Consider the following 13160-nt stretch of genomic DNA (forward strand, 5'->3'; position numbering starts at 1 on the left):
CAAGGGCAGGCAGTGGAAAGGTGGGGCATTTCTACACCCATAGTCATTTGTAAGAGATGTGTAAAGTGTTCTTTTTGAACTATAAGTCACCATTTGGATAAGATCAAATTGAATTTGTATTTCCTTTGACACAGATTGGAATCAGGGATGTGTTTTTCCCTCCTGTGCAGGGAGAAGGAAGAAAATCCTCTTAGCAAATCTCCTTGACTTTTTCAAGGTATTTGGCATCTCTTTGTACAAAGCAACAGGATGTCAAGGCACAGAGTTTAGGCCCCAAAGTTGCAAATCATGTATGCTGGGGATCTCACATTACAATGGGATTTTGATGAGGAAAAACGTTCAATTCCTACATGGCAGATGGGGCTTGTTCAATCATTTGGCCACTGCCTACTCCATAGGAGCACTTTTAACCGAGATCTGAAACAGTGCGAATCAGAATCAAGACAGGCTTTTCTAGGAAAAGTGTATGTTGGAGGCAAAGGCTATGAGATCTGAGTGTGGGGTGGGTTTGTTGACTCATCCAATTGGGAATGGCGAAAGAAGTGCCCGACTTGTGACCACTGCAAGATTTTATCTATAACCTGAAGGCAGATGGGTAGATAGTGGAGGGATTTTGAACTGAAATCCTAATTCAGTTTCAATTCTGATACAATGCTGGATTTGGGGTACAGAGTTGAATGAGAGCAGAAGGAAGCAGAAGAAGTGATCAATTGTGAAAAAAATCCATTCCTTTGGGGGATTGGTAAAAGGCCCCAGAAGGAACAGTGACAGTATTGATCTATACTGAAAGTACAGTCAGTGAGTATAGGCATCACTATGGCCTGCGAAAGAATAGGTGGCTTCAAAGAAATCCTCCAGTGTTTCCCTCTGAGAAAGGGGATAACAAAATCAGTCTACCAGTGACACTGGAAAGGATAGCAAGTGAAAATCCAGAAATTGATTTAGAACATAGTAGGAATGAGATAGTTGCCAGATGTTTAGCCAACTGCTCTGTAGGAATTTAGCTACATCAGGAGGGAGTCTAGGGCTGAGAATCTGGGATCTGTATGTATATGGATAGTCTTGAAGAACTCAAGGTAGGATCTGACATATTTGGAGCTTAAACATAGATAAAGAAGATTTGAAGCTGATCCATGCAACACTGCAACATTTTAAGATTAGCAGAGACTGGGGAAAGGAATTTGAATACGGTCTCCATTTACAGAAGCAAGGAAAAGGGCTAGGGTGATAGGTCAGGGTTTCAGTGCTTGATGTTCTTATAGAGGACCTGCCCTGACTGCGTTCCCAGAACTCACTTCAAGCAAGTCATGACTGCCTGTCTCTCCAGATGCAGGGATGTCTCATGCCTCTAGTCTCTGTGGGCACCTGTACTCATGCCTCAGACCCACACACAGACATAGACGTGTAATTAAATTAGTAAAAAAAAGAAACAAACCTTGAAATATAAAAAGAAATAAAATTTACACACACACACACACACACACACACACACACACACACACACACATACACACTTCACTGAGGCAACATTTGAGAGAGAATAATGCTGAGCTCCTTAAGGTATAGTAAGAAGAACCCAAGGAGTCTTGGGGTAGAAGCTTCACCTGCTCCAAGTCTTGCTTGTGGGAACAAATGACTGGAATTTTAGATGAAGACATCGTCTGCACTGTGAGGTGATCTAAGAGGGGGACTAGTGGCGAGGATAGAAAAGGAGATGGGGTGGGCTTTATGACACGTGTCTCAGGACTATTATGATAACACTTCTCCCAAACATCTTAGCGAGTGTGCAACTTACAGCCGTGACAGGAAATGGCTGCTGAGATTTTGGTGCACATTTTCCTGTTTTTTTTTTTTTTTTTTTTTTTATACGCACATGTGTTCTTAAAAAGCAAGCAAGCAAACAAACAAGAAACCCAGGGTTCTATTGTATATCTATAATTGCAAGTTGAGCTATATTGCACAATCACACACATGGTTCTGTAATCAACTCGATATTGCACATATATTATTGTGGCTTACTTTCTACTTGTTTCTATAGGGGGACTTGGAGGGTTGGGGGGAGTAGAGAGATGAAGGAAGAGAAGGTTGTGTGAGGGTGAGAAATGTCACATCTAGTAGATACATGCAGAGTGACAGTGGCACGTGTAGAAGAGAGGGACAGAAAGCAAGTACCTCTATGAGTCCGGGAGCCTTGGTACCAGGAGGAAGACATAAGAAAACTGACAGACATCCTGTTTACTTTTTATATCAGGGTGGATCCAGGCACATTTCCTGTGAGGCTGGAGCAGGCTTTGTTTTCATTACTAGATGGAGCAGAAACTGAAGGAGAAAGATGATGGGGGAGGGGGAGGGAGGGCTCTGGCTGGTCCTAGCAACCGAAATGGGCAATGGTGTTCATTTGTCACACAAAGTAGATTGTTTGTCCAAATTTCTCAGCCCAACTTTCCTCAGAGCTGACTAAAGAAACCCAAGTAATCCTGTTTCATCCTGTTTTTCTTTTTGGGGGGTGGGGATGGAGGAGGGGCCGTTTCAATCCAGACTGACACACACCAACCAGCCAGATTTAACAGAAGAATTTTCCCTATAAATCTGTGAACTGTGTGGAAATCATTTTAGTTTATCAGTGAAGTGTCAGAGCGTAACTACGAGAAAATCACCCTTCAGCTGTTGTTTTCCTGCCATCAGTTCCCCCTTGAAGAAATACTTGATGCAGTCAGATTCAGGTGAAATTGCTCAGACTAGAGCCAGGAAAAGTCTTTTTAAAATCAAGGAAAACAATAACAGTCACTCGCTAACTTCAGCCGACAGATCTTGTGTTTAGGAAGTCCAAGCTCTGTCTTTTTCTATTATGGAGTCTTCACTGGTGACTTCAACTGGCTGGGGATGGGGATTACAAGGTCAAGGTCATGCTCTCCACGGGCCATGAGGAAGCAGAGACTATGTCTTAACCATCAATCTTACCAGGATATCCAGTTACTCATACCCATGTGCTCTAGGTCACCCAAAGACCAACTAGGACTAGGTCCCAGGCTCACTAATGGCTGTCATTCTGCTATGAGGAACACCCAGCCAACTTCAAGCCTAGAGGTCTCTCAACTACAGGAAAATGACCTCGAGTTTGTGTGTACAGAGGAGCTCAAAAAGACCAGCATCTCACTTAACCCTAATTCCAGCATTTAACTGAAAACTAACATTGTCCTCAACACTTATTTATACCGTGTTATGTAGATGTTGTAGACCAGTGAAGAACGTTACATTCTTTATAAATATGATCATTGAAGCTCTTTTGGTGTTCGTTATAGCTAAATGCATGCATCAAAACGCAGAGGTTTTTTCTGTTTGTTTGGTTTTTTGTTTGTTTGTTTGGTTTTCAAAATAGAAAGCGTTATCCTTGCAGCTTTGAGTTTGTGAGGTCCACAGTGGAGAGAACGCACCAGCCACGGAGGGACACATTCACTTTGTCCCTGCCACTTCACACGGAGGGTCACATGCAATGACAGAACTGGCACCAGAGATCAAATTGCAGAAACATTGGGTTTGGATCATTGTACTTTTGCCTCTGAAATCTCCGAGGGTGGTTCCTACATTCCCTCTCTAGTAGAGCTGTACAGAGCCCATCTGAAGTGCAAGGAGGTGTATGTAGTTCCTTGCCAGTGCTAATCATTGCCCCCTCCTCCCGGACTGTGGAACCCAACTGCTCCTCTTGTCTTCAAGGAAGATTATGCTTTCGCGCTATTCATTAACAAAATAAAAGGTCAAGTCCTTAACCTCTAAAGAATGCCCATTCCCATCTGCAGCCCAGCAGTTGCTCAAAGGCAAGAACAGGAACAGAGAGAAAGCCCCTTCCTTACTCTCAAACTCCGGTCTGTTTTTAGCAAAGCCATTAATAGGAACAGAATGGTGTGGACCAGCCTTTCAATATGCAAGATGGACGGAGGTAACCAGTTTTCTCTTATAGTAGATTATAGAGGGAGATCCATCACGATCTTCCGAAATACCCTCTGACCACCAAAACACACTGATATATTTACCTAACAGGTTTCAAGTTCAGCACGGCTTCTTCCTCTATTTTTCTTGGCTCTCTCTGCCTCCCACCTGCCAAAGTCTTCTCTCAGTGCCCCCTCCCCAGCCTATCAGGCACCACTGGTAAGAAAAGAACTGTTTTCTCCATGACCTCTAAGCCTTCTACTCCACTGAAAGCAACGTGGAGTGCACACTCAGCAGACTGCGATCGAGCCCGGAGCCAACCTGTCCATGAGGCTTTCCAGACATAAAACCTCACACTGCCCAGTGTGTCTTGTGTTTTGGTCAGCGCGGAGCCCCAAGCCAACCAAGCCTCTCTGTAGCACCTGGCTGCAATCCCTGACCCACCACAGGCACCCCAGCGCTGAGCCCAGCGACAACAAAAAGCTCCAAACAGCAACAGATTCCTTTGTTTTACATGCAAATCCTACCTTCAGGAGTTGTCACATCTTCCTCAAAAGCCACGCTTAATTTTTAATGACAGCGATCCCGTGTAGTCCTCCACACAGCCACCGGTCCTCATCTTTACCTTTCCTGCTGGCTGTCTTTGTGGACCATTGATGTCACACCCTCGCTAACTCATAGCTTTAATACTCCTCGCTCAAAATGTCTGCAAGAGTTTGGAAGGACAATAGGAGTGACAGGCACGCTAGACAGCCATGCTTAAGATTAGTTCTCCGAAGCTCTGTGGAAGCCGGTTCAGACTGTTTTTAAAAGCGTGCAGGAGGTAGGATTTATTAGCCTATGACAGGCACGCTGCTTCTGTTTTTATTAAATACTGTAATAGGCTGTCTGTTAGCATCGCTGTGATAGGTCCAGCATTTCTTCCCCACTGCTTTCGAATTTTCATACTGAAAAGGGAGCAAGCCTGATCTGACTTCCCTCCTAGCTCTGCAGCCACCCTGCCTACTAGATTAGATTTCCAAATCCTCTAACTTCGGAAGGAAGAACTCCTCCTGTAAATAAGCTTTCTCTAGGAGGGTGAACTTGGGAGTAAACACCCTTGGAATCCCCAAGTGATCCTGTTAGTCCCAGCAAGGGACTCTTGCTCTCCCAAGTTAGAAAAAGACATTATTTCCAGAGCTAGGCGAGAGCATCCTTTCTAACGGGGAAAGTTGTGGTGGGTAACTGAGGTTGCCTTACCGCATGTACTCACCTGAAGTCTCAAATGTTGTGTCAGATGGACAGCATGCATCAGAAAACAGATGAACTCACTGGGGCACCTCGGCTGCACAGCTCTTTGCTCCATGCAAAGGCCACCATTTTTCCCGAGTCACTGCTCTCTCCATGGAAAGAATGGAAGGTGGGTAGAGGAGCTTGGGATGGGTGCCCTGCCCTGGTGTGGTCCTTTACACAGTAGTGACATAGAAGCACTGGCCAGAGAGGAGGCTATTCTGTGGGTGCAAACACACATCTCTCTGAAAAGTGTTTTTCCAGACAGGAATGCAAAAGCAAAGTTCTTGCCAGAGAATGTTTTAATGCTCCAACTACCCAGGTTTAGTCTTTTTTAACTCTGTTTTTCTTTCTCTTCTCTTCCTACCTCAGAACCATAGTTATATAGTAGTTACTATGGAAACTGAGTGGTCGGCACTAAGGGAGGGGCTTAGGGACCAGCAGATGCAATATGGACAGGAGTGTTCTATGTTGGACTATGGAACGGAAATTGAGCAGTGGTAATGAACATCTTACACCCACTGCCAGGGACCCTCTGGAAGAGCATCTCAGGGGCATGACTCTAAGTTGCCACTGTTTAATTGTGGGCATTTTTGCTGTTTGGGAGTATGACATTGAGCAGACCCACATCCTCTTCTACACAATAACTGAGTATCAGAATTGCTCTCATATCTGTCCAAAGATTTTGCTTTCATTCCTTTCTTTCTTTCTCATGTTCCTCGCTGCTGGTTTGAATATACCCTGATTATATTTGAATTTTAGCTGTTATTTGACTGGTTACAGTTTTTTCTTGGGAATAAAATGTGATTCAGTAGGAAAAAAGAACCTCTTTGTATCACAAACCATAATCATACTTCATTCTGAGTGAGTGTCCTTACATCATTTCCTTAGAGCTAACCCTGGGCCTGAATATGCAGTCTGAATTTTGAAAGATAACCCTGGACCCTGGATTGCTACAACAGAAAGAAGAGTTCCTTCTTGGTTTTAGTTCCTCAAATAGAAAAGAAACTTTTTTTTTTTCAAAAGAACTTTTGCTCATCACTTGGTCATCTAAGAGAAACCATTTCAGGAATAGTTAAATATTCATAGTTGTAAAGAGAGCAGAAGAACTGCTGATTACTGTCATCAGTATCTTAATTTCATGGTAATCGGAGCAATTCACACAACTGTTGACACAAAACAAGGCTCTCATCTCCAAGGGAATAAGAGAATATTCGGGAACCAAATTTGATGGCCAAAGCCCAGGAAACATAGAACCTGATTCCCATGGTTTCCCCTTGTCCACACGGAAGCAGTGGAAGCCGTTTCTTAGAGTTCAAACAATAACAGCTGTAAGTCAAGGGGTTTTAAGAACACTGGTGGGTACATCACAGAGACAGTCTCAGCAAGATGCAGGAGTCTCATCTGTGGCTTCAGACTCTATACTGCTCTGTTCTTAGCTTTTGGGTTGGTAGAAGTCAGCAGTTTGTTAAGTTGCTAAATTGCAAAAGGGTTTTATCTGTTACTCACAGGATGTTAGTTCCCACAGAGGTGGGCAAGGAGTACTTACTCAGAGGTCTAAAGCTAGGCCAAGATAAAGATAAAGTGTAAAGCCAGACTCTGTAACAACCTAACCTGTCGCTGTGACTGAAATTCTGATGACTCCATCAGTCTTTGCGGACACAGCTTCTTCCCAGGGGTTCTTGTTCACACTCCAAGGTGCCAGTACAAACATTCAAGAATGAAATTGTTGGGAGGGAATTCTTTAGGGTTTTATGGAAATCTTTTTTTTTAAATGGACAAGCATATCATCCAACATTTGTTTATGGGAGAAGGATTATTTCAGTAAAAGAATAAAGATTTCTTTTTGAATGATTGGAAAAGCAATGTCATAAATTCTGTAGTTCACCTATTTTTCTAGATGAGAAGCTAAACACCATTGTAAGCAACGTGTTCACGGTTTGGAAGGGGACAGAAGGAGACACCAGAAAAGAAAAAGGAAAGAGGGGAGGCCCAAAAAGCATCCTCACCAAATGGTATTCCCATTGCATCCCTCCAGTTCTTCTGTGACAACTCAGCTGTTGCTCTGCTGTGCCCAGCCATGGGTTCCCTGGAGGCTGCAGTGGGCAGGGAAGTGAGAGATGCGTGGGTTGTCTGGATCTCTCAGAGGTGGAAAGAATTCCCTACCTGTGATATCAGGGTCAGATTTTGTTATTTGTTTTTGTTTGTTTGTTTGTGGTGAGGAAGGAGGATCATGATTGAGAGAAGAAGGAAGGAAAGGAAAGAGGAGGAAAAGGAAGGGGAGGGGAGGGAGAAGCAGGGAGATGGTGGGGGAGGATAGAGGAGGGGAGAGCTTAGAGAAAGAGAGGGGAAAGAGTGGAGGAAGGGGGGGGGGAAGAGATCTAAGAGAAAGATGGAGAGGGAGGAAGATCTCCAGCCTCTACAGTAGTAGAGGAGGGCACAGGCTTGGGAGTAAACAAGCAGGCCTGAGTTTGAGACCTTTATACTGTTTGAGCATCTGATGTTGAAATGAAAAAACCAGTGTGGCCCTTGCAAGTTTGTCAAGAATACAACACAGGGCCAGTCTGGGAAAAATAAAGTTCATTTCAAACAAAACTCCTCCAATAAACTATGGTTGTAACTAAACAAGAAGAGAGATGGTGGGTAAATAGGAAAAATGGGCAGCCTTAGGAACCAAGGGTAAAAAGATCTAGGAGAAATGGAAGGCAGGCAGGGAAAGGGGGCAGAGAGCATCACTCCCCCTCAGTCCTACATAACAGTCTCCCTTTGTTTCTTTTTTATTTTCTATATCTCAGCTCCATGACTCTTTCTTTAGGTGTACCCAATGCTGAAGAGTCAGATCACAAGGTACCCATCAGGACCACTGCTCCTAATGGAGAGGAAGCTGTGGCATAGATGTTGAAAGCCTGCTCTTCCATTCATGAAAGGAGCTGATGTGAGGAAAGCGTTTGGTCTTGCCCAGCATAACTTCTCAGTCCAGAGGAGGAAGTGTGGTCCTGCAGAAGGCAGGCAAGGCTTACTCCAGGGTGAAATAATGTGCAGAGCCTCTGCAACTTGGTAGCATCTCCCCAGCATCTGCTCTCCCTGTGTACTGGAGAAAACTTGTTCTCAAAAGAATGTGTGTGTGTGTGTGTGTGTGTGTGTGTGTGTGTGTGTGTGTGTGTGTGTGTTAACAAACACTGAATGGGAAAGGTGAGTTGAGGGGGATCTGAGCTGTGAGTTTGCAGCCTCCCTGTGCAGGCAGTGAGTAGATGGTATAATGAATGAGATCATCCATTCATTGTGAGTCATCGCTGTTAAAATGAAAATTTGATAGATATATAACTTGAAGGTGTAGCTATTGGCTACAGATCCGAGCGACAATGATAATGTTCAGTGTATAATTCACACTCTGAATAGTGCAGCCTGAGCATTTGCTCTGCTCTATTTTTCTAGGAATAACTGAGTTTAGAAGCAGCTTCCTTCCTGTTATCCTGTGAACTCAGAGGCTGACTCATTCCGCAGTGAGCGCCCTTCCACTTCGAGTGCATAAAAAAGTAATTCTCCAGCGCAGACTGACATGTGTGACCCTTGGAATGAAGGAGAATAGTGTGAATCCAATGAGTCCATAATTCCTTAAGAGTTTACATGAGTATACTAAATTCACCTATTTTTTTTCTCAAGATTGAGCTCCTTATATAGCCCAGTCTAGCCTCAAACCCAGGAAAAACCTCCTGCTGTAGCCTCCTGAGTATAAGGATTTTAGGTGTGCGCCATCCTGCCTTCTCTCCTACACAGTTTTCAATCTTCAGAATAAAATTGATTTGAGGCAAGGCATAGCTCTCTCTCCCTCTCCCCCTCTCTCTGTGCACATGTGTTTGTGCAGGCATATGCATGTTTCATATGTAGAGATGCTTAGAGAGGCCAGAAGACAACTTTGAATGTTGTTCCCCAGGCACCATGTACATTATCTCTGGAGACAGCGTCTCTCACTGGCCTGGAACTCATGAAGGAGACTAGGCTACTGGTTAAACAGCTCCAAGGGTCCTCCCCAGTGCTGGGATTATAAGGAACCACTGCCATGACAGTTTTGTTTGTTCTTTTAATGTTTAGCTTTTTAACACGAGTTCTGGGATCTGAACCCAGGTTCTTAGGTTTGTATGGCAAATGCTTTACTGACTGAGCCATCTGTCTAGAGGGGCAAATATTAATTGCTCTATCTCTATTGATAGAAACTGAAGAGAGAGGTTAAGTAGTTTCCTAAAGACCAGGCAGCATGTATGTCCATCTTCCAACTTATAACCCAGCGTTCTTTGCATTAAATGAAACTAGCTTCCAACACTGTGACCAGATATATTTCTACTTTGATACCCAGGCATGTAAGCACCAAAGGATAGTTCTTGAAAAGAATTTATAAATAGAAAAATAAAAGAGAAAGTCATAGGCTAAGTGAAAACATTTGCAGAAGCTACATCTCGTGTAGGATTGTATCTGACCCAGACAAGGAACTTTTAATGCCCAGCAAGAAGGAATTGACCCAGTTAAAACCACACCCCAAGTCTACTTTAGAACTCCCTAATGAAAACGTGCAAGTGCAAAACAAGCAGGTGAAAAGCTGTTGCATGACACAATCACAGGGAAATGCAGATTAAAGCACCTGGCTGCCACTAGGCTTTAGCCAGAATTAGTCAGGGAACACCCATGTCACTGAAGGGTACCCCAGCCAGGTAGCAACAGTGACTTTTTGTTCACTGTGGTAAGGGTATAATTGGTACAACCCTAGGATGTTGATTGTGTGCATGGTACAGCATGTTGGAGCATGTTGGTTTGGTGAGGTCTGGTGAGGGTGCACATTGATTTGGTAGTCTCGTGTATAAACTAAGACTCAGCAAGCAGCACAGTGCTGACTTGGACTGCCCTCAGTGAACGTGTTGGAAGTCTGTTTTACAGGGCAACACTGAAGAGACACCCATTAAGAGGAGACTCTCAGAGCTCAGAGACTTGAAGGGACTATGTTGTTGTGGCATTAGGCTAGTAATGGCAGAAATAGTTTTATGATTAAAAAACAAAGTTTGTTGCTGCTTTTCTGCCTTCTGCCATTTAGCAAGAAATCTCCTCCCATAGGCAGGCCTTCATCCAGGAACTGCCATACTCACACAACTGTGTGAGATCTATTTCTGTTCTTTTGTAGGTTACCATTCCACAGATTCAGTTGCAGTAGCATACATGGACCAGGACACATAGGATCCATCTGTCAGGCTCCTTGGGATTTATCCCAAAGGGTTGAAAACTTACATTCCCTCTTAAAGCTATACAAAACTTACCACAGCTTTCTGTATAATCGTCCATCTCAAAACTGCTCCAGAGGTTCAGTGGGTGAATGGATAGTTTCTGCCAAGCCAGGCAGGGCAGTGCATCTTGCGCCTAGAAGAAATGAATGAGTACAGTAGAGAAGACATGGGGGAGGGGCTTAGATGCCTATCAGTAAGGTAGATGCACCAGTTGGAGAACGTTAAACATTTTCTCCAAACATCTGACCGGAAAATGGTAGAATTAGGGAGATGATGCAGTCCCCTCAGTGAAACTAGTCTGTCAGACATGTCTGTACCCAAATGTTTATGACAGCACTAGTCACAAAAAGCTGACAAAGGGGTAAAGAAAACAAGGCACATATTTACAATGGAATACCACTTAGCCACAAAAGTGTAATTTGTCCTTTGCAACAACATGCATTTAACAGGAGACAATTATGTAAAGTTTAGTAAGTTGGCAAAGAGCAGAGGTGCTGTGTGTTTTCACACAGATGGAATTTCTGATTTAAACAAAATTCTAAGTGTGATGCTACACTTTTGAATTCTCCTACCTAGCAACCAGTCCCTTCCTATAGTCCGATGTGGGGCTAATCTCCTGTGCACTGTGTGGAAGAGACACCTGTCAATAAAAAGCTAACAGCCAATAAGTTGAGACAGGGTTAGCAGTGGGACTTCTAGTTGGGATATACTGAGGAGTGGAAAGGAAAGTTTTGTTGGGACATGAAAAAGTGGGATGTAAGAAGACAGGGAGAGGAGTCCAGCCATATTGCTGAGCTCAGGTAGAGTAAAAGGGATAATAAGTTAGGAGTTAGTCGGGGGGGGGGGGGGGAACCAGCCTAGCTTATGGCTTAGGTGTTTGTAAATAATAGTAAGCCTCTGAGCTTTTGTTTGGGTACCTGGTTTCCTACAGCAATGGGCTAAACTGAAAGAGCTGAAACAGCTGCTCCTACAGAGCTGAGTGAATTTTATGAGAGGCTGGGGAGTGTGTGGGGGTGGGGAAGTTTGGATATTGACTTGTACCTGGAGAGGACTCAGAACTAGGGGTTTGCTATTTGGAAGGTAAGGTGGCTGTGGGTAATGAGATCTGCTGTGTATTCTGAAAAGCTAGAAGAAAGAATGTTTGAATGTTCACTGTTACAATGAATGCCCGAGGAGACTCAATAGTCCAATTTAATCCTTCTGCATACCTGAATGCTTCCCACAAACCCCACAAGATACATGCATTATATTCATGCTTTTGAATGTTGGTTGAAACTAGTATAACTTAAAAAATGCAAAATTGGGGCTGAGGAGATGGCTTTGCAGTTAAGTGTGCATACTGCTTTTGCTGAGGACCCAAAGTTCTGTTCTCAGTACCCATGTCAGCCTGGGACTCCAGGTGACGACATGCCTTCAACTGGACTGCATAGGAATCTGTACCTATACACATATATGGCATGTCCAACGTGCATGCGTGCGTGCGTGTGTGTGCGTGCACACACACCCACACACCACAAACACAAATAATAATAAAGTTAAAAATGCAAAAAAAAAGCCTTTAAAATAGGTAAAAACATGAAGTCAAGCACTGACATAGTTTTTTTTCCTCTTTGTCAAACACAGTTTTTAATAATCTTTTATAGCATGTTTATGTTTTCAAATGGAGTAGATGGACCTGCTCAAAGATGATATACTATGACATGTCCTAAATCGTCTAACTGCAGAATCAACACTGAATGGCCTTTATTGAGGGATCCTCATGGGATCTTGTCTCTGGTCTGGAAGCCTGTCTTCCACTCACTGTTTTCTACCCCATGTCTATAACAATTGGAAGGGCATGCCCTGCAGGCCTCTGCCCTGCGCTCTGTGGCTTTGCTTGGGTTTGATGCAATATAGTCTAGTGTACCTGTGGTGAAAAAGAAAGAAGGAGGGAGAGCCTAGCCCAACACACACACACAAATTACTCTGCATTTCTCACTCTTCTTTCTACCAACACACCAATGCCCAGGGCTCTGACTTGGGTACCATGAGGAAAAGTCACATGAGCTATTTTAATACTCCTGGAGACCATCATTCTTTGGTTGAGCCATTGCATTTGGCAGGCAGGTGATTGGGGCTGCGTTATTGCCACCCTTCTGAAGCCTGTCAGAACACAACATAAATCAGCTTTAAAAATGAAACATAAAGGACAATATTGGCGGTCATTGGAGTTCTATTTTGTTTGGATGTTCCTACATCCTGGGGTCTGGCTATGATTCTCATGCTAACTTGAGAACACAGGCATGGTGTTCCAGGCTGTTGTTGCACAGCACTGGTGGGATACCTGCTGCTTTTAATCCAGTATGTTAATTAAAAGACATTTGTTTTCTGAACTAAATAAATTCAAACAGCCCTGAAGTTAGGAGGACAGCATTAGCACGCTCGTGTCACACTCCTGTGAGTGTTTTACTGGCTCACTTCGTGTTGCCAACATCTTAGAAGGAGGAAGAGCTATGGGGCAAAATCTTTTTAACATAGGATAAATGTGTGTTGTAAAAAGCCCAGCTAGTCAAAAAAGTACAACTTGTATAATTTTTGTAATATCTTTGCTACTTTGCTATTTAGAGAACTTTTTTTATTTTCCCCAGTCGAGCCAGGATTTCTCTGTATAACTCTGGCTGTCCTGGAACTCACTCTGTAGACCAGGCTGGCCTT

At 43.6% G+C, this 13160-nt stretch overlaps 1 protein-coding gene and 1 long non-coding RNA gene across 4 annotated transcripts in view; one reads left to right on the forward strand and one right to left on the reverse strand.

Annotated features, from left to right (window-relative positions):
• Kcnmb2 (potassium calcium-activated channel subfamily M regulatory beta subunit 2) overlaps positions 1 to 4925 on the reverse strand; it is a 300378-nt gene extending 295453 nt beyond the window's left edge. For both annotated transcript variants that reach the window (XM_021158826.3, XM_085835975.1), the window contains exon 1: positions 4455 to 4925. The gene's annotated coding sequence lies outside the window, so the exon portion shown is untranslated. The remainder of the gene's footprint in view (positions 1 to 4454) is intronic.
• Positions 4926 to 5086: 161 nt separating this feature from the next.
• Positions 5087 to 13160, forward strand: part of LOC147005663 (uncharacterized) — a 78408-nt gene continuing 70334 nt past the window's right edge. Inside the window, exons 1-2 of one of the 2 annotated variants that reach the window (XR_015046784.1) lie at positions 5087 to 5326; positions 6088 to 6224. This is a non-coding gene — a long non-coding RNA (uncharacterized LOC147005663). Of the gene's footprint in view, positions 5327 to 6087; positions 6225 to 13160 lie in introns of those variants that run through there. The other variant, XR_015046785.1, reaches the window with a different exon arrangement.

This window comes from Mus caroli, unplaced genomic scaffold (assembly GCF_978045245.1).
Source record: "Mus caroli unplaced genomic scaffold, Mus_caroli_1 scaffold_3, whole genome shotgun sequence".
NCBI lineage: Eukaryota > Metazoa > Chordata > Mammalia > Rodentia > Muridae > Mus > Mus caroli.